Here is a 21,389-nt window from a genome sequence, read left to right as displayed (position 1 = left end):
TGATAGCCTGGATTATACATATGGACAACATTTTTCCTCACCCCAGACTTAAGCTCATTTTGAAGTAAGCATCCCCTCCAAGGGGTGTGTGCTCCTTGTTCTGGCCTAACAACCCTGCTCCTGCATTTCAGTTGCTCTGGCTGGTTGTGTTAACCTGAACTTCCTATCTCCCTTATATCTGAGGCTACGTCTACACTTGGAGCCAGTCCTGTAGTCATACTTGCACTAGATCTCATCAAGCTAGCATGCTAAAAATATCTGCAGTAGCATAGGTGGCAGCAAGTTGAGTCAAGTAATAGCTGACATGAGTCTAAACCCACCTGGACCCTGAGGATGCATCCTCATGGCAGTCAGGTCAATATATAACTCAGATCTTACTCAATAATCATACTGCAGCTTGTTCTTTCATATCTAAAATCTAAAGGTTTGTTCATAAGAGAAAAGAAGGAGAGAGTTAAAATGGTCAAAGAAGTCATGTACCTACAATCATTGCAGAGTTCTTGGATCAGGTTTGTAGCAGTGATGTTACAGGCTGCTGGCTTGTAAAATCTCTGGTAACTTCCAAAAGATCAATATGCTCCCTTTAGTCAGTGGTGAGCTGGAGCCGGTTCCCACCAGTTCGCGGGAACCGGTTGTTAAATTTAGAAGCCCTTTTAGAACCGGTTATCCCGGTTCTAAAAGGGCTTTTAAATTTAACAAAAGCTCCAGCAGTTCCCAGCCCTGCCCCCGGCCCCAGCTCACCTAGCTCCGTCTCTGCCTTTGCCTCCTCCCCTGAAGGCTCCCCCTCCTGGCTTCCCGCAAATCGTCTGTTCACGCGGGAAGCCTGGGAGGGCTGAGAAGGAAGCAGCAACTTCCTGCAGGTGAGCTGGGCTGGGGGACGCGAGGAGCCCGGCCTCTGGCCTCAACGCTGGGCCGGCCCCCGCCTTCGGGGTGGCAAGCAGCTCTGAGCCGGTCCCCGGCCCTGACTCTGGGTCGGCTCCCACCTTCGGGCTGGCCCCCAGCTCCAGCACCCGGCCCCGACTCCAGGCTGGCCAGCAGCTCTGAGCTGGTGCCCGGCTCTGGCCCCCGGCTCCAGCCTCCGGCCCCGACTCTGGGCTGGCCCCAACTTCGGCCCGGCCCCTGATTTCAGGCCGGCCAGTGACTCCGGCCCATCCCCCGACTCCGACCCAGCACCCGTGGCTCCCGGGCCCCAGCACCCGGCCCCCACCTCCAGGCAGCGCAGTAAGGGGGGCAGGGAGGGGGTGTTGGATAGATGGCGGGGGAGTGGATTAGGGTTGGGACTCAGGGCGGTTAGAGGGCAGGGAACAGGGGAATTGAATGGGGGAAAGGGTCCTGGTGGGGCAGTCAGGAAGGAGCACGGGTGTTGGATGAGGGAGTGGGGGGCAGTCAGGGGCAGGGGTTCCAGGGGCAGTTGGGACAGAGAGAAGGGGTGGTTGGATGGGGCAGAGGTCCTGGGGGGCCATCAAGAATGAGAGGAGTGGTTAGATGGGGCGGCAGGGGGCAGTTAGGGGACAGGGAAGAGGGGTGGATGGGGCAGGGGTCCTGGGGGTGGGGTGTCAAGGAACATGGGGGGTTGGATGGCGCAGGAGTCCCCGGGGGTGGGGGGCACGATCCCCTCGTGTGTGAGGAGGAGGGAACCGGTTGTTAATATTTTGGCAGCTCATCACTGCCTTTAGTATAAGTCCATAGATCAGAGCAGGAAAGAAGCAAAATGGAGATGCTTCCAGGGTCTTTCATACCTTCTCCCATGTGGAGAGAATGCTCTCAGTTTGTAGAAAATTACAGGCACAAGATGAAATTTAGGCTCACATGAGCAAGTAACATGCCCTTACATGCTTTGATGACTCACAGGAGCAGCCATCACCCATATTGTGGCTAAACATCCACAAGAAGGCTCACTTGGCAGGATAAATTTCTTCTGTGGCCTATTGTGAGAGTTAATTGCCTTTAATGAGACATCAAGCTTGAATAGTCCATTCACAATGGCTGGTTAGAGTGGATGTAAACTACCTTGTGGGTGTTGTGCAGGAATACAGCACATAGGTAGGATGCCAATATATAGTCAATATTTATAATTTCAAATACAAAAATAGTACATGCATATAAACAGGATAATCATACACAGCCAATCATAACTTTTCCATTAACACTTTACATGACATACTTTGTACAAAATTTGTTGCAATTGTCTAACAGTGGCAATATTAATGATATAAATGGTCATGTTTCAATCATACATTGTTACACCTACCACCAGGGAAAGTTTGTCCTGAACCCCCTTAGTTAGAAGCTGGATTGTGCCATGAAACATAATGAGATCAGCTATGATGTTCACACACGGCCAGCCAACATATAGCACTGGAGTGAGAGGAAATCTTAGCAAGGACATAGGAGCAGTTCCCTACTCTCACAGAAATTGGAGTAGGGTTACAATTAATGTTCATATTGAACAAAAAAAGGACTTTACTTTTAAAAATCTTATGCAAAAGAATCCCATACAATCACACTGATGTCAAACTGGGGTAGCGAATCAGACCCCTTTCGTGATCTCAGTCAGAAGATTGGACAAGGCAAACTTACAGAAGCCAGAAGTTAAATGTAATGGGAAAAATTGATATCACATTATATATAACCCTTTTTACAGCCTGCTTATCAAACACAACATCCAATATTAATCCTGAGAACAACTCTCCACATTTGCTTGCTTTCAGATATACAGCAGTAGCAGTAAGCCATATGTGATTTTTATGTTTTGATAGATTTCCAGCAATTCTAGGAGACAGTGAAAGAAATCATATGGGTAATGGTCAAGCTGGAACAGAATATACAAAGAAGAAAAGTATGAAGAATTTGAGCTCAGCAAGCATAACGCAAATGGTTATTTAAAGAGAAGGGGAAGATATGGATAATCAGAAATAAGCATTACTTTAAATTTGTGTACAGTAGCACAGAAAAACATCAGATCACCAATTAGTTGTATAATGTAGTTTTTCATTCCTATAATGTAAAACACTGTAATTTTAAAACACTGGTAAAAGCCCATCGCAACAGTCCTAGATTACTGTGTATAAAATGATGTGCTTGTTTCTTTTTGAAGAGGTTGCTGCATAGTTCCAGCCTATTGATATCCTAAACAATTTCAAACTGTTTAGAATGTACATTATGGCCCTGTATGTACATTATGGACATGTTAAAATAATGCTTAATAGCATACTACTTTTAAAATAATTAACAATACACATACATAGTGCATTGCATATACACAACAACTGCATTTAAAGCACGAGAATCTCGGACTAGGTTGCCCCCTCCCACAGGAAAAACCTGCAAGAGGGTTTCTAGTGGAGGCAAACTTCCAAGGCACACTCCTCTCAGGATATTACCCACATTGTTCCAGTGGGGAACCATGTTTGCCCTGCCACTTACCTCCAGCAACAAACGGGTTATGATCCTAACAACTACAGGTCTTCTGAAATTATTGTAGATCTAGGGTATACCCCAGTTATATACCCACAGTATATCCTTCATGACTGTATGGACGTAAGGCCTTTAAATTTCCCATCTCCCTGGAACCATGGTCCTATCAAACCTAGGCTGCCAGTGACTTTTTTGACCACAGCTGCCCCAGTAACACCTGTGAAAAGCGGGAAGTTCACCAGTGTAGAAGTGACTTCATGCCATTTTCAGTAATTTGGGGGATTACTTTGACAACAAAATTAAGAAGAGTGTGTTTCACCCTTAAATGCCTGTTTAATTTCTCAGCAAACATCTAGCACTGCAGTCTAGGGATAATCCATGTGATGAGTGAAAATTAAGTCAGAAACTTGAAAAGTTCATTGGGCAGAGAAAGATGAATGGCTGTGCACTTTCTAAGGGTCTTTTTTTCCCCAACATACAGTTGATGGCTTCACAAGAAATAGAACAATCTGTGACTGTGGACAGCAATGGAATATCCTCTTAAAGCTACTGCACAAAGATTGCTCCAAAAGTAACTGTACAGAATATTGAAAGTTCAAATTAAAGAGACATTTCTTGCAGGTCTCTGAAGTTCAGTGCACATTTCTTTTTCTTTCTATGCCACAACTTTCTTTTTCTGCTCTTTTTATAAAATTTTACGTTAGTAAATGAACTGTGTATTTAGTCCTGCTGAGACCAAGGTTCTCTTTGATTGGAAAAGTGATACATTATAGAAATCGTTTAGTCTTTTAAAATAAAGCAGATACAGGGACTGGGGCTTGCTGCTGCTACTTCTAATCCTTCCATTCTTTGGAATATCCCTAAGGAACCAATAAACATTGCTATGAAGACATATCTGATGTAGCTCTCCCTGAGATCTTAAGCCCTAAGAATTCCTCTGCCTCTTGGAGACAAAGTAAAAATGGGGACCCAAAAGGGGGAATGTCCTTCCTCACACAAAGTGAAATTGGCACATCTGGATCACAATCAGACCACAGAAGCATATTCTCTCACATTCTTAACCAGTTAAGGTAACTATTTTTAGAATTTTCCATATCAATCATTATACTGATTGGCCCCCAGTAAAAATATTAATTATACATAAAGAAAAAAACATAAGATAACATTAAGTATAATGATTAATTCTGAGCTCTTTCCTGTCAGGAGGGGCAGAAGTCTACATTAAGAGCTAAATTCAGATGATTTGCCCCAACATGACATTACCTATTACCATAAGTTATAGATAGTATAATAATTTTGTGCACTTTCTATGTTGTTAAAGTCTGCTGTGTTGAAGTTCACCTAGCTATTTTGCCTCCATAACTAATTTTTTCTAGTCAAGTTTCCGTAATGGGGCAGCCATGTCTATGATACATTGAAAATTTAGAGTACCATAGAATGCTCCTTGGACCTCAGTCATCATTACTCTCAGGCTGATTTCTTTCTCTTTCTCTCCTGTTGCAATGTAGTGGTCACATGGAACTGGTGTCTGTTTGCATAGCAAACATTACAAGAATGGTTATAATAAGAGCTCTGGATCAAATGGAGCTTTTAGGTATAATTTGAACTACATCTTTCAGCAACAGGAGCAAAAATTGACTTTGCTGGTGAAAACTGCTGTAGTTTTACTGATGCTTGGTTCAAACTGAGCAAAGGAATGGCAATAATCATCATTCCTTTATTGTCCCCTGAATTTTTTATTTTGTCTCTCAGAGGCATTTGAGTTCTTTGGGTTTAAGATTTCAGGGTGTAAATGACAGAAGAATTGCCTGTTAACTTCCTTGGTGATATGGGCTAGAATTGTAGTTGGAAAATGGGACAAAACAGCAAGGGGACAACTATTAAGAACATCAGTGGGTAGATTGCTGGCTTGACAAATCTCCACAGAATCATGTAAAGTAACTCAGATGAACATAAATAAATCTGAAGGAGGACAGGGTACAGAATCAGAGATATCAACCAGATAGAATGGTAAGAATACAGAAAGCATTGTGGGAAATGTGAAGGAAAAGCAATTTGCTAGCTGTGCTTTATGAAACAACAATATCAGAGGCACTGGAGATGTACATATAATGAAATCAGATGATACAATGGAACATGGACCACATAGAGATCCAAAGACCCCATAATAAAATGCGCAGGGAAACTGCAGTAATGGATTTGTAGGAAGTTATTGAATCAGCTCAATCCTCTCTTCCTCTTCTGGGCACTTTGGCGGCAGCTCAAAGAGGAAGAGAGGGACTGAGGGACCCGCTGCCGAATTGCCACCGAAGACCCCGGACGTGCCACTCCAATAGCGGACGGAGTGCCGCCCCTTTGAATTGGCCGCTCCAGGCACCTGCTTCCTTAGCTGGTGCCTGGAGCCGGCCCTTATTTCTACATTGACCAGCAACAACAACCTGTCCTCTCCATTTCTTTCCCTTTTGGGAACCCAGCTATTGGGAGTGTCTTTTGCCTAATACCACACAATTGCTTCTATTGTACAATCTACATTTTCTCTTCGTTTAAGAAACCCTACCATTGACTTTTGTTTTACGAGGTGAATATGGAACAGCTTCTTCAATGCATTATGACCCCTTTTGTTCTACCATAATCTGGTTGAAAATGCCTGGCAGAAAATTCCCCTGTCAGGGATGAACTCCCTGCTGAAACAACTATACTGCAGTCAGGTTCTGTGCATGGGATCCCTCCCTAATCCAGCATTAGGGGATAGGGCTACTGGGAATAAGGATAGGTTTTGGTAGAAGTTAGAACACAGTTCCACTAAGCCAATCCTCCACTGGCATTTGGTCCATTGAGACCCTATATCAATAGAACAACTTAGAACAGTCCAGTAGGTTCTTTAAATTGCACAAGGGATAAGAATATCCCTGAGAATTAAGGAGTCATATTTTATTCTCTGATTCCTGCCCCCATCTCTAGAATATAGCCTTACATTTTTAGAAATTTTAACTAACTCCATATCCAATAAACATATATTGAAACTCATCAGATCTCTAAGTATGCTGGCCTCCTGGAATAATATAGTGTAACAGCTTCAGAATTCCTAGTCAGTTAAAGGAAAGTTACAATGAAATGAAGCTTAGTCCATAATAGACAACTCTATAGCTATACTAAAACAGCTCACAAATGCTGTAATTTAACATTTAACTTGCATTCAAATTAAAGGAAAAAAATCAGCACAAGAAGCTACTTGCACTATATGCCTTTGTGCAGCTTCTATTAAAAATGTACAAACAACATTGTTATGCTAGACACAGAAAAGCACTTTCCCAAATGTCATATTAAACGCATTACTAGGAAAATGACAAGGCTCTCTAATGTGATTGCTCTTTCTTCATAATAAAGGTGAAAATTACATTGCCTCAGAGCTTAAAATGAGATGTGATTGGAGTTAGATGAATTGGTGCTGATGAATATTCATTTGTACTGGTATGCGTGTGTGCGTGTATGTGCAAAGGCATACTTACATGTGTATGTTTCATCTGCATTGTTAGCATGTATTCAGCAGGCCAGATCCTTTCCTCAGTCACTCATGTACAGCTTCCACAGAAGTCAATGCCAAATGTGTGCATGCGCTTGAAGGCAGAATTTGGGATTTATAGGTAAAATCCTGGCTCTGTTAAAGTCAGTGGGAATTTCACCATTAACTTAAATGGAACTAGAATGTTACATCTATTTATTTTGTTTTAGAAAACTAAACAATGTGTTTAGACTATCTGTTGTCATTTGGTAAATCCCCCAGATACCATGGTAATGGGCATGGTATAGATTGGATTAGACTAATAGAACAAATTAATAGGCAGATACACAGACAGTTGGAGAACACTTTCCTCTTTCTTTTTAACCTTCTCTATATTAATGAATTGCATGGCTGACTCTTACACTGGTACACAAATTGCAGTGATGCTGCAAGAGGAGCAACTGTGTACATATATAGCACTCTCTTTACTGGTACAGTTGTGCTGCATTGTGGACATAATTTATGGCATAGATGTCCATTGCTGCTCCATCACTTTTTTTTCCTACTGGTATGCTTGACGCACTTACATTTTCTAGGTTTATATGTTACAAGGGAAATGAGCAGGTTTGGGGAAACTAGGCCACCAATATGACATGTGTGTTGAGGGGTGTCCAGGAGACTGTTGGGGAGTGTTTTATTTATCATTCATATAGTTATATTGTTACTGTGTTCCCTTTTCCCTAGTAAAGTTTCCCTTGTTTTGTACACAGACTGAATGCTTGTGAAAGGGGAAGTATTACCTGTTAAGGGCACCCAGAGATGATATTTTGTGACATCAGAATAGCTGGTTAGAGGCATGAGCTAGTGGTGTTTGAGGGACCCCTAACTGTGTGGATCTGGTTCCTTGTTCCTGCTGAAAATACCTAGCTATACTAACATGTTAGTGAATATGTTCTCCCACTAGTTGTTCAGCCCTAATCATTAGCTCTTAGGCCTAGAAGTGAGGAGTGAAGGGAGTACAAAACAAAGAACTCATCTTAGAGTACATCAAGGCCTGGGTTTTATATGAAGTGTCAACAGTAGCAGCTTCTAAAACCAAAGCAGCCTAAAAACAAAATCCCTGAAGGTCTTCTGTGCCTCTGCATTTTCACAATGTTTAATATCCTTTAAATGATCTGCTAATTTCATAATATATTTAAAGCACCAGTACATTTCCCCTTGTGTTGGATGATACCTTAGGACTGGCAAAATATCAGGAATGCTCCAAAAGTATATACAAAAAATGTCAGCATCTTCCAAAAGAATTTGAGAAAATTCTACTGTAACAGCCAAGAATATGGGTGAGCAGGGCAACCATTACATTCCTCTTGTTTTACTAGTGACTGTCATCTCTGGCTGTTGATTTCTTACTATTTATGTCATGGTTTATAATGAGCAGAAAATAATAAGTACCAAGCAGAGTCAGGTGAAAATGCTGGCTGAGAAGAAGATGTATTCAGGCATTCTACATAATTAGGTCTGCTCTGTGCTAACCTTGGAAGCAAAATCTGGAATAAAACAACTATGCTGTATTCCAAGATATAATGAGCAACCTGTATATTTTAACAAGAAACATCATCATGATTTTAAATGTAGCGAAATCCTTAACTGGTATTAAGAATGTAGCACAAATTTGTTTACATCTGTGGTATGCCTTATATAATCTAATTGGAGGGGAAAATGTTGAAGGTTAATATTTCTACATCAAAGTATGAAGTCATGCAATATTTATCCTAGAGAAAAGATTGAAGTTATATTAAATAAATAGCAGAGACACACGGTACATAGAAAAGTACTACGGCATTGGTGTTCTGAATGAAATGGAAAAGATTAAGGAATTAAAATTTAAACAGATGGAGCATATCCTCAGCTGGTGTAAATTGTCATAGCTTTATTGACTTTGATGGAATGATGACAATTTACACCACCGAGGATCTGCCCCGTGATGGATTATAGGTTGAGATTTTCAAAGGAATTGAAGGGAGTTAAATCCCATTGAATACCTTTTGAAAATCTCATACATTTATGACTGAGCAGAGCATGTCAGGGATAAAGGAGAGAGGGGAGAGCTTTGTAAGAAACAGTCTCAGTGGGGCAGACCTCAGTTAGTATAAACTGGCATTGTTCCATCAGAGTCAACACAACTGCACATCCATTTCTACCCGCTGAGGAGCCGGCAAGGTAACTCAAGAAGTAGTGTGATTATAACAGCTGATTTGTAGAACTTTTTGCTTCCCTCACAGAAAAAAAAAAAAAAAGTCTTATCAGGTATCTAATCCTTCATGTCTGACTTGGGCAAATTATCCCACTGAACATGTGAGTTAGGTGAGCAGTTCTTGACACCACATGATGTTTACAAATTGATAAACACCAATTCTAATTCTCATTGGAAAATGCAGCATGAAGGGCTGGCTTACCCTGGGGTAAAGCTTATATGACCTATTCAAAGGGACCGGATCTGCTGCTGTAAATCACTACATCTCCTTTAATCAGCTGAGGATTTGGCCCTAAATAATCAGGCTTGGCAATTAAAAGTTTATTAAAAACCTTTACAACTTTCAACAAGATATGAGTGTCAAAGGGCCCAAAGGAGTTAGGTGCCTAACTCCTATTGGGTTCTGAGTTCTCTCGTTGAAAATCCTAGCTATGGGACCCGATGAACATTTTCAAGACTTACAATTGCAGCTACTGTTTGTCTCAAAATCTTTAATTACAAGCCCTAGTATTTATTCAGGGGGCATAATTCCCACATTTTGGATGTACTTCTCTCTATAGCTAGCTTAATTCCCTTTTTAACTTTATGCTCACTTTGTTTAACATGGGTTTTGTATGCACTGATTCTAGTGTAATTCCGTATACCCTGTTCTGCTGACCACAGAAATCTCTAGCTGTTTCCAACTGAAGGTTATAGTGAAACTCTCCTTGACAGAACAGGAACAGGACTTGGCTCTAAATCCTAAGCTCTTTGGCCACAAAAAACATTTGGGCAAAGAGTTCAACTCTGCTGTCTTCTATTCTTGTCTATTCCTTTTCTTTCTTTTTGTAAGAAGGAAAGTCTGTAGGTATTTTAACCTTGAAATTTGACCCACTTTCCTCTCATACCTTGTATGCCTGGAGGAAAGTGTGTAGGTATCTGACCTTACGCTGCTCAGGCATTCCATTACTCCACATACAGTATGTATTAACTACTTTCCCCCAAGATGTAGGATGCTCTTTTTTTTTTTTTTTTTTCCCTTTTAGGGAATAGGTCTTAAGGCTAAAGAATTTCTCCATAGAAGTAGCATGATACAATCTTGGAACTCATTTATTCACTGTCTACTCATCTTTCCAAGGGTCTATACAAATTTATTCATGGATTATATTTTACCCTGGAACTGCTTGAAGAGAATGCAGAACAGGCCAGCCTTTCATTCTGAAAAATATGCATCTGAAATAGACTCATTCATTTGTTGTCTGCGGCTATGACTTTAACGTTTGCTGGGTTAGGATTTGTAGCCAGCTGAAGAGAAAGATAAAGAACCAGGAACAAGTGCAATCTTCCACAGCTCTGACTCAGTTTAATTTTGGCCCAAATAAAGTCAATTTATTCAAAGATTTTGGACACTTTTTTTAAAGTTACTCATGTATGTGCTGCTCACTGTGAGGGAAGATTGCAAAGGCAGGCCTTTAGCACTTAGGATTTTGGTTTTTAAAATTCTTTGTAAAGACTTCATGAAACTGCATTTTAAAAAATAGAGGGTTTTCATTTTCACAACAGGTATCTACAAAAATATGAATGACTGAAAATGCCCCTCTCCATGCAAATGGAGAATATAGATGAATGCACTGGTAGATCTGTTGCATTTAGAATAATTTAGGATTAGGTCAATGAAAGTGGAATACGTTTTTAAATGATGACACATTTTAAATTCTGGATGGTCATGTTCAAATCAACCCTTTGGTTGTCTTGAGAGAGAAAGGGCAAACAAACACCTTAAAAATGAACTATTTGAAAGGAAGCAAAATGACTATAAAAATCCAAGAGAATGGAAAGCAACCCCATTGTCTTCCATGTCACTGCTTTCTATCTGCCCTTGGTGATCTGGAGGAACAATAAGAAAAGGAATAGAAAGTAGGACTGGCCTGTGGCCTGGGTGTGTGCAAGAGAAAAAGAAGATGCTTTCTAACTAGTGCAAGTTGAGAGTTGCACACATTTCAAGTTTGCTGAGAGGGAGGTTGAACACCTGCTTTTCCTCTTTCTTCAAGAATTTCCAAACCCTCAGAAACCACAATAGTCAGCAGGGAGTCAGAATGAATATGTCTGTACTGCCTACAAATTTCAGAGTAGAGAGGAGGGAAATTGAAGTCTTGACCTAAGGTCAGAGTCTATATGGAAAAGGCTACTCTCCAGATGCCATCTATATTGCAATCTCTCCTGCTTATTTCAGTTTGTTGGTAAATTACATGTACAATAAGTCTTGTCCTTGAAGTCTCTCACTTCAATACTTACCAAACCTCATTGTTAACCTTTTGCCTTCTTGAAAATTGATCACTTAGTTCTGTTCTTTGTTTTCCATCTCTTAGCTAGTTTTTAATCTGTGGCAGAACTGTACCTCTCACCTCATGACTATTTAGTTTCTGGAATAGCTTCCTGTGAGGGTCTTTGTCAAAATCTTTTTTGAAAGTCCAAATAAATTTGTATTTATCGCTTCCCCTTTATCCGTTACTTTGTTGAAACTCAAAGAATTGCAGTAGATAGAGGCGGAGTGATAGACAGTGCTGAGTTTGCATATCATTTCCACTCAGCACAACTCAATAGTCTTTAGTGGAGGGACACCATGGAATGGTTGGTGATACAGGATGGAGCAGATATGAGGATAGGGTACAAGGATTGACTAAGCAATCAAATGGCTTTAGACTTCAGCTGTGAGCTTTCTCCATAGTAACTTGCAAACTTTTATTTGGATCAGATTACCTGGCAGTATCAGACTGTGCTCCATGCCTTTTCTGAGAAAAAGGATTTGTATGTTCCACAAAAATCCTCTGTGTCATCACCCACACAAGGCTATTAATTTTGTCTCTTGATAATACAGTGTACAGTGAAGACTGGAAGCACGTGATGGCAACTCATAAAATAAAAATAGCTGCATAGTACTGGAATAAACCAGTGGGCAGAATGGAATGTTAAGCCAATTCTGTTTATTATTAAAGCATTATAGAAACTGATTTTTTAAAAGAGTAAATAAGTGAGCAGGAGTACTGATCCTGTGCTCTAACCAGCAGACCATACAACTGTGAACAGCAGTAGTAGAAAAAGTATCATTACATGTATTTGAGGTACCTGGAAGCAAGACATTTTGGAGCAATGCAAGCCTCAAGAGATCTTCACTGTCTGTCTTCCCCTGCACAGCATTTCCCATCAGTCACTAATGTGTCATTCCTAACAGATGTTGTTTGGTCAACTGTTTTCTCAAAACCCCATGAATCCACCAGAGAGCTAGGTATCTAAAGAAGGGGAAGTTAGGGTCTGGGAGAATGGAATTAGCCCCTTCCTCTATCTACAAAATTTACTTTTACCAAGATTCTTATTTTCTCACCAGCAGGGGGCTCTCCCTAAGGGGGTACTGTGCAAGTGCAAAATGGCAAAACATTCATTTTTGTGAAATGTAACAAAGTCACCATTTGGCTGAACTATTTATTCAGCCATCAGTGTCAGACAGTCTTTTCTGTGCTCTGATTTTCAAAGACATCCAATCCAATCTCTTGCCTGTCCATTTTATAACTGACACTTCTTCTTCTCAATGAAGGAGGAAAGTGCTGATAAAATATAACTATTCTAAGAGCCTCAATTCAGGTCTCTTAAAATAAATCATTATGTGGTACCAGATTTTCTACAGCTGACATACTGTAAGCCCTTCCACAAAAACATGAAATCATTGGCGCTGGCATATTGCTGCCCTATATGTCTGTCAATTGCAGATTAACAAAGTTTATCAAGCAACAACAAGAAAAGGCAGATATCAAAGTACGCATTGCAGCAGTCTAACAGCAATGTTGTTTTTGAAAGCTATTTCTTGAACGCCCTGTCTTCCATGCATATCATAGACTAAATGAATGCTGCTTAGCTTGCTGACAAGGAGATGTGGAAAGTTACTCATTCACCCCCAGCATAGTCACTCCCCAACCAGCCTTACCATCACATATGCTCAGCCTCCATCCCCTCTCTCCCACAACTGTATGATAGGGGTGGAAGATGCCAAGACGTTTCTATGTCCTCTCCCTGCTTGGGGCCTCTGGGAGCTGCTACTATGTTTTCTGCTTCTCCCCATGTCAGTAATGGGCTATTCCTGGGGAAAGGGCTTGAGACAAGCACAGCTTGGTGATGGCTCACTAATGGAAATAGGAAAGGTCTCTGATCATGGATCCCACCCAGATTGCTCTGTGTTGGCCCACAGAGGGCAACAACAGCTCTGAAATAGCATAAGGGCCAGCACCACTTGTGCTGTTATAGCAGACCCATCGACTCCAACATGCACTGACGGTCAGGCCTGGGAACACAGAAAACTAGGCCATGAAGTGCAAGTGACCTGAGGGGTTCATAATGATTATCAAGGTTCTATTGTAATGGGAGCACAAATTCTTTCCATCTCTGCTTTTTGTAGTGACAGCAGACCTCGATGGTTTAGTAATGCTTTGATCCTGTCTGGACATATTTACCTTTTTTGCTGTATAGATGTATGTTCTCCCTCTGTTTCTGCACTTGATGTATCTGAGACTTCCCTGCCTTGTCATCCTTCACACATAGCAGGGGTGGCCCAGTTAAAGTGTCGCTTGTGGAGATCTCCTCCCCTCCCCCATTCTCCACCTACCAGACTAGAGGGGGAGCTCAGAGATTTTTCCCTGTGGCTGGGTGGTGGGGTAGGGCCTTCTGCCCAGCGAGGAAAGGGCTCAGGGATTCAGCCTGCTGAAGCCCTGAGCCTTGGCAGGCACCTCCCTCAGGAGCAGGGCTGAAGCCCTAAGCCCCAGCAGGTGTGCCTGGCACTCGAACTACTGAAGATTATCGTTTGCAGCTCGGAAGATCAGTAAGTTTGGCCACCCCTGACATACACATTGTCTGAATGCGAATTTAGGTTTAAAAATCTCTTATTTGTAGGTCTTCTCAAGTGACCTCTGCCACTTATAGACTAACATATAGGGTGGATCATCTTGCCCTTAAATTATACTTTTTACAATTAAATATTTGGATCTCTCTGACTGAATTCTCATGTGTGTCTATTATTTTAGATGGTGATGTGCACGAATTAACTCTTTAAATCTGGAAGGCCTAGGTAGGGAGATATTCGGCAATTCTTTCTACATGTTGCCAAATTCATGCATAAATCTATTTCTGGTGAGAGTGAATTCTATTGCCAGAACTATCCTGCCTCTGACTTCCATGGATTTTACCCTCAAAACGGTTTCAGCATTCTGGTTGAATGCATAAATCAGATGGTGGTTTAGAGATGAAGTAGCAGGCTTTGGGCTTTCACCATATAAATGCTCACCACCAGCTTGAATTTTATAGTGGCATATACTGGCAGCCAGGGAACAAAGCATAGCAATGATAAGATTGAAGAGACCAGACCATAGCTATCTGTATTAAAATCACCCCAAGGATTATATCAAGCCTAAGAACTAAGGAAGTTAAAATATATACTCTGCCATTACAGATATGTAAATTTTAACCAATAATATGTCTCTTTTCACAACTAAGCAATATACAAGAACATATTATCCCTGAGTGCCAGGTATTATAGTCCAAGTTCTCTGCTTGTGAAAATGAGTGCAGCACCAATGACTTTAGCTGAGTTTCACCATATACACAAGCAAAAAAATTGGCCCTGTAGTTTTTGCACTGCTGTGAGATCTATTCCATGTTTAGGTTTGGTATGTAAAGACAACTCAATCCTTATATATGTAAGGGAGTAAGATACGTTTATTGGGGGAACTTAACAAAACAAGATTTGCTGAATGTCATGTGGTTATTAATATTCTCACTTAAAGTACATGACAGGGATATCCATTATATTGATAATGAACTAAGCGTACCTCAATGATATGTATTTTTTCCAAAACATTTTCTACTCCCTTTTTCCAGTTTCAAGGTAGATTGATTGATTGAATGATTGATTGATTGGAACCTGTGTATAAATATTTCTAGCAGTTAAGAAGGGCAGTTTTCCAACTTGGAAATTGTATGAAGAAGGCCTGAAGTAGATGTAGAAACTGAAAATCTGATACAATCAAGGAGGAGCATCAAATTTCCAACCAAGCTTTTTCTAGCTTCAAAAATTATTTATCAATTGATGACGTTAGTTCATATTTTATACAAGCTGTTTCACCCAATTCTGAAAAAGATGTTTGCCGTTGGAGCATTGATGCAATGTTTTTAAGGTTCCACCAAAGATGCCACTCTAATCATGGCACTAAATGCTTGGTTAGAATTTAACTTCATTAGGATGAATGTTTTCCTCCTAGTGTCCTTCTTTTATTTACCATTTAACATCCCCCTGTCTTTTTTCCCCTTGGGCACTCCCAATTTAAATCAAAATCTATTTACAAGATTTTATTTTTGTTTTCCATGAATAATGGCACCACATATCTTATTGAAGAACTGTGTGCAGTATCAGTATATCTGATCACATTAGGTCTTTGGAATCAATTCTGCTTACCTCTGTCTACCACTATCCTGTGAGTTCTCTTACCAACAGTCCAAGCTGTACAAATCAAAGTCTAAAACTCCATCACTGAATGCACAGTTCTTGATTTCATCAGTTGAGTCTTAGGAAAGACTCTGCCGGAATGTTTATTTTAACTGTTTTCCAACTTTTTTTTTTTTTGTAATTTCTAGATACAAAATATGTTAAGATGGGGTAAAGACTCAGTCCAAATCAGTAATTTAAGAGTAAAAATATTGCAGGATGATGTGTAATTATTCCCAAAGCAATCATTACATACCCGGGGATTCAATGTTAGGGTTACACTTAAAAGAAAATTAAACATGTTAAGATATTGAAAGTACAGTTATGGCACCCAAACAATTTTAACTCTGCCCTGTAATGACATCATACAGTAACCATACAGTTTTGATTTGTAAAGAATAATGTACATAGTTCTGATTAAACTGATTTTTAAAAATACATACTTACAACCTTACATATCCTTACCCGGATATGTAAGGTTAAAATTTTGTGAATACCTCAGAATAACTGCTACACATTTGGGGAGGGAATACTGTATCTGTCATATATTAAAAAGTGATTGAATCCCTAATTTAAATGCAAAACTCAGTTTACCTTTAACTATGGAACAATGATGGGTGCGTCCATAATTAGCAATAAAAACACAAATCTTGAACTTGTGTGTAACATGATACACACCCTTTTTTAGTTTGTTTAAAGAAAAAAGGGGAATAGAAAGTTAGGAGGCATTTCTATTTTTGTGTGCTAGAGTAAGGACAGTGTTTAAATAAATTTTATAAGATGGACATATGGCAGCTGTTTATTTGTTGATCGGAGATTGAAAGGCATTATTCCATTAGCCTCATCAAGCATTGTTGGGAGGAGGGAAAATTATTCATGCTATTTTGAAATTCTGCATGAATTCATTTCAGTTTCATTTTTATAGCTCTTTCAATGGTAATTCAAAGAGGGGATGGAGAGGAGGTTTTACTTTTATGGTTCTTATATATTTCCAAACTGACATGAATAGTAAGTGGCATAGCTATGATTAGAATGAAGAGTACGGAAGACAGGGTCACCATAAAGGACTTATAATGGCAGACTATATATTTCCCTGTCAAAGATGAATGGATGGGAAGCTGTAAATCTGTATTGAGTTAAAATATATGAAATGTCAGTTGGTGCTAAGGATTCTGGATGCCAGAAAGCTTTTGAATAAACAATAGTAAGGCCAAAGATGTATGAAAAGAAAATATTCCAGTTCCTTTCTTTCCAGTCTGTTTTCTATTGAAGGTTACACATACTTGGTCTCAGTTCTTCTGATATTTCATCTTCTCAACTTTTGAGCGTTATTTCAGATTTCCTAAATAAGTACTTTATTGAAATGTTAAATGCGGGGAGCAAGGAAACCTAGCATAAGACTTAGAAGTGAGCCCAGGTATGTTCAGATGTATTAAAAAGTCATAGATGGAGTACTGAGGAACAAGTGATGATTACAATGTATCTACAAAGACGAAAGTTCTGCAGCATCTTAATATTTTACCATATACTATAATAAAATCAGCCATAAAGCGTAGATGCACAATAAAAAATATTCTGCCCTAAAGTTCTGAGTCTGCAAAGCATTTTGGCACATTTGAAGTTTCATTTACGTCAATGGAATTTAAGTACATTGCTAAATTGGGGCCTTAGATAGCATCTTTAAACAAGGTATTGGAGAAGCTTTAGTTAATTAAGTCTTGCAACACTCTTGTGAGGTAGGCCTTATAGCACTTATGTCATGCATGGGGAAACTGAGGCACTGAGATTTTTTAAAACTATTTGTCCAAGGTAACACAGCTAGATTCAGGCCATATCCAGCATGGGTGCATGAGGAAAGGAGGGCAAAGGGAGCAGGGGCTGACAGAATCCCAATAAAGAGTGGAACTCCTGCTAGGTGCCTAAACAGGGAGGCCAGTTCAGGTGATTGTAGAGGGAGAGGAATAATTCTGCATCTTCTTCAAAGGCAGAACAGTAGATGTACCAAGACACACAACCTGTCAAGCCCTACATGATTTCTGTTTAAGATAGCCAAGATTCCTCAGAGGGACTCCAAATGTGTGTGGACCCTGTGCTCCAGGTGCCTGAGGTGGCGCTCATTTTTTCTCTAATTCTGATTTGGAGGGAAAACAAAAAAAAGGGGAGGTATTTTTTTCTTTTTGTTTTCTTTTTCTTGATTTTCCCCGCACATCATCATGTTTTGACTGGATCTGGCTGAGGTTGTGAAGGGCAGCATTCACTGTGCAGTGAGTCAAAGGCAAACTGAGGCATAGAATATATCAGGGATTGGCAACCTTTGGCACGTGGCTCGCCAGGGTAAGCTCCCTGGTTGGCTGGGTCAGTTTGTTTACCTGCCACGTCCACAGGTTCGACTGATCGTGGCTCCCACTGGCTGCGGTTCGCTGCTCCAGGCATTTGGGGGCTGCAGGAAGCGGCGCAGGCCGAGGGATGTACTGGCCACCACTTCCTGCAGCCCCCATTGGCCTGGAGCGGTGAACCGCAGCCAGTTGGAGCCGTGATCGGCCAAACCCGTGGACGTGACAAGTAAACAAACCAGCCCGGCCCACCAGGGGGCTTATCCTGGCGAGCCACGTGCCAAAGGTTGCCGATCCCTGGAATATATAAACAGCAATATCAATGACAGTACCTTGGGAGAGTCTTCCTAAACCAACTGAGCAAGACAAACACGATACTAGTTCTTTGGGAGAGCTCTCGCAACAGGTATTCTCAGACTTACCTGCTGTAAACAAAAACAAGAGCAGTTACTCACACCAGTATTCCCAATTACTCCAGATTTTCCAGATTGCAAGAGGTTAACAATCTGTCTGTCTAGGAATATAAAATATCATCCATTTCATCCAAAATGTTTCCAGCATGTTGAAAATCAATTGGCTGTTTGAATAATCAGGAAAGAGACTCAGAATCTGAACCTGCTCAGACCTATGCATATGACTTCAGCTATTACAATGGGACTGCTCAGGGTGCATGACCTTAAACAGGTGCATACATGTTTGCGGGATCAGGGACTAGAAAGGTAATTCAGAGTGGGGAGAACATAACAGCATTTCGGGAAAGAGCATATTAGAGTCTTTTGTGTTGTATATTGAATAGTAAAGTACCTTTTTTATTGCTAAAGCAGTACTAAACCAGGACAGAATAAATACAGCTGCCACACAGCCAGTGTGTTATTTTTCAGCAAGCTGGCTGTCACTGTAGTAAGCTCAAAAATGCCAACTGTGATTAAATACTATTATCAGATACCATTCAGGATGTACGAATGATGACAAGTGCTTGTGACCTTTTCAAAATTCAGATTGTCAGGCTGAGCAAAAAATGGTACAAGCTTACTTCTAAGAAGATTAGTGACGGATCTGGCACTGGCAGCCCTATCAGATGGTGAATGGGTTTTTCCTCCCCCAATTGTTACTGTTTTATCAAGCCACAAGAAATGAGATAAGCCATTTGGTTGGAAAAATACATATTTTTATGACAGACTAAGCATTTTCCCCATAAATAGCAGCATACACTTTTCACAACATAATCAAACAACAATTTTATTTTAATAAATTTAATCTTTAACTATTCTAATTTTTATGTGTTCAGCCCCCAAAGTGGTTGTCACTTGTCTTGTGGCTTAGTTTTCATGGGAAAAATTTAGTCAATGGAAGGGAAAAGTCAGAGTAGCCTCAGGGAGAGAGTGCTTTACTAAAACTCACGTGACTCAGGTTTCGGTCCCCGCTGTGCCATTAACATGGTGTATGAACATGGGCAAGTCACTCCATCTTTCTGTGTCTGTTTCCTCTTACACTTACTTTCCTGTCTGTTTAGATTATAACTTCTTTGAAGCAGGGACTGTCTCTTCTTATGCGTAAATGGTACTTCTCTGTATCCAGAAATCCATCCAAAGCTTTGCTCCATTGAATTTAATATACTAACAGTAGTAATGAGTTCCTGCTAGTGAATACACAATACTGGATTATTCACAATACTGGTGAAACTGAAATCTTTGCTCCCCATCAGAGTTCAATGCCAAAAATCCATTTTTATTTTTATTTTTGGTGCACCATAACTATTCACATATTTGGTTCAAATTTAGTGAATATTTTTCAGCTTAAAAAAACTAGAAACAAACATTTCAAAATGAACTGTTTCAACGTCTCCTTTTGAATTGACATTTTCTAAACAAAATGTCAATTCAGTTTGACATTTCAGTTAGCAAATGTTGTTTTGAATCAACCTGAACTAATCTTTTCCCAGTTTTTTTTTAATTGAAGGAGGAAAAAAAACAGTTTAGGTTCTAAACAAGCCTTTTATTGATTAATTGATTCTGTCACAGAACTGCAACAAAAAGCAGTTATTCACTCAGTTCTACTCCATACTGAATGACACATGGCAATCAGGCTGTTGTAATTAGTGCTCTGTTTGCCCTACCCTTCACAAAGCAAGAACCTGATCCAATACTTCAGTGGGGTTTGGATCAGGCCCTAATTTTCCTGAAATTAAAAATCATGAAATAACTGAATTTGTTTGGCCAGGTTTGAGCCTCAGGATTTGCAGTGCCATTGCCATTTTTCTTAGGTGTTTATTCACCCATCTTAATTTTAATAATATTAACTAAAGTAATTCTAGGATACATTGAGATTAAACCAGATGAACCAATACTAATATACTTTGAATTTGCATATTTTGTTTGCTTTATTTACTCAATAGTGCAATGAAAGTCTGATGCAATTTCCCCTTTAACATGGCCTCACAGTCCAACACTGTTAATAATACACAGATGTGATTAGAAAAGGCAGCTTCATTTTTTCCGTTTATTACTACTTAGTGTTTTATGAGACATAATTGTATTATTAATACAGACAGCAACTATTGGTGAGCCATAATAAAAATTGTAATGTGTTTGCAAATTCCCTCATATACAATTTCTTTGTAACTGGCAGCACTTTAAGCTGAAAAATAAGTTGAGGGAAGTTATTAGTGTTTTATTGCTAATTAATAATTGCTAACTAAACAGATTTATGTACAGTTTTTCTTTCAAAGTTGAAACTGAAAACACATTGAAAGGTAAGAACTATAATATACTCTGGACAGAATATATATGTAAGTATATATTAAGTATATTGAATCATTTTCTGTGTATCTACAAAGAGAATTTACATAGAAAGGGCAAGACTACATTTTTATTTTATTTATTTCTTAAATACTGAGATCAGGTTTTCCCATTCTAGACAAAAGCAATGGGCACATGACCTATACTAGCCCTTTAGAAATAATTGCTCTTGGTATGGGATTAAATTAACTGAATAATTTGCAAACCAGAGTAGTCAGTGGGACCAGGGGTGCTGGAACAATTTTTTATAGTGGGGCTGCTGCTGCTGGAAACCATTATTTGGTGTTTGTTATTTACTACTTCAAGCCAGGGGGTGCAGCAGCACCCCTAGTTCCAGCACCACTGACTGGGACCATCAACTGTATGTACAGTTTGTTTACCACTATTACAGTATATCTATGGTCTGGTCTACACTTAAAATTTAGGTTGACATAGCTACTGTACTCATGGATTAAAAAATCCTGGATCATTGATTCCAGTCCCCGGATATTTAGGAAACCCCTTTCATATAATCCTGTTATCATAGGGTTGCCATCTTGGAGTGCCTCCTCATCATGTGGGGTGGCCCTGCAAGTGCTTC

This window comes from Trachemys scripta, chromosome 8 (assembly GCF_013100865.1).
Source record: "Trachemys scripta elegans isolate TJP31775 chromosome 8, CAS_Tse_1.0, whole genome shotgun sequence".
NCBI classification, from domain to species: domain Eukaryota; kingdom Metazoa; phylum Chordata; order Testudines; family Emydidae; genus Trachemys; species Trachemys scripta.
The sequence above is the reverse complement of the archived record's forward strand: the minus strand, read 5'-3'. Positions refer to the sequence as shown.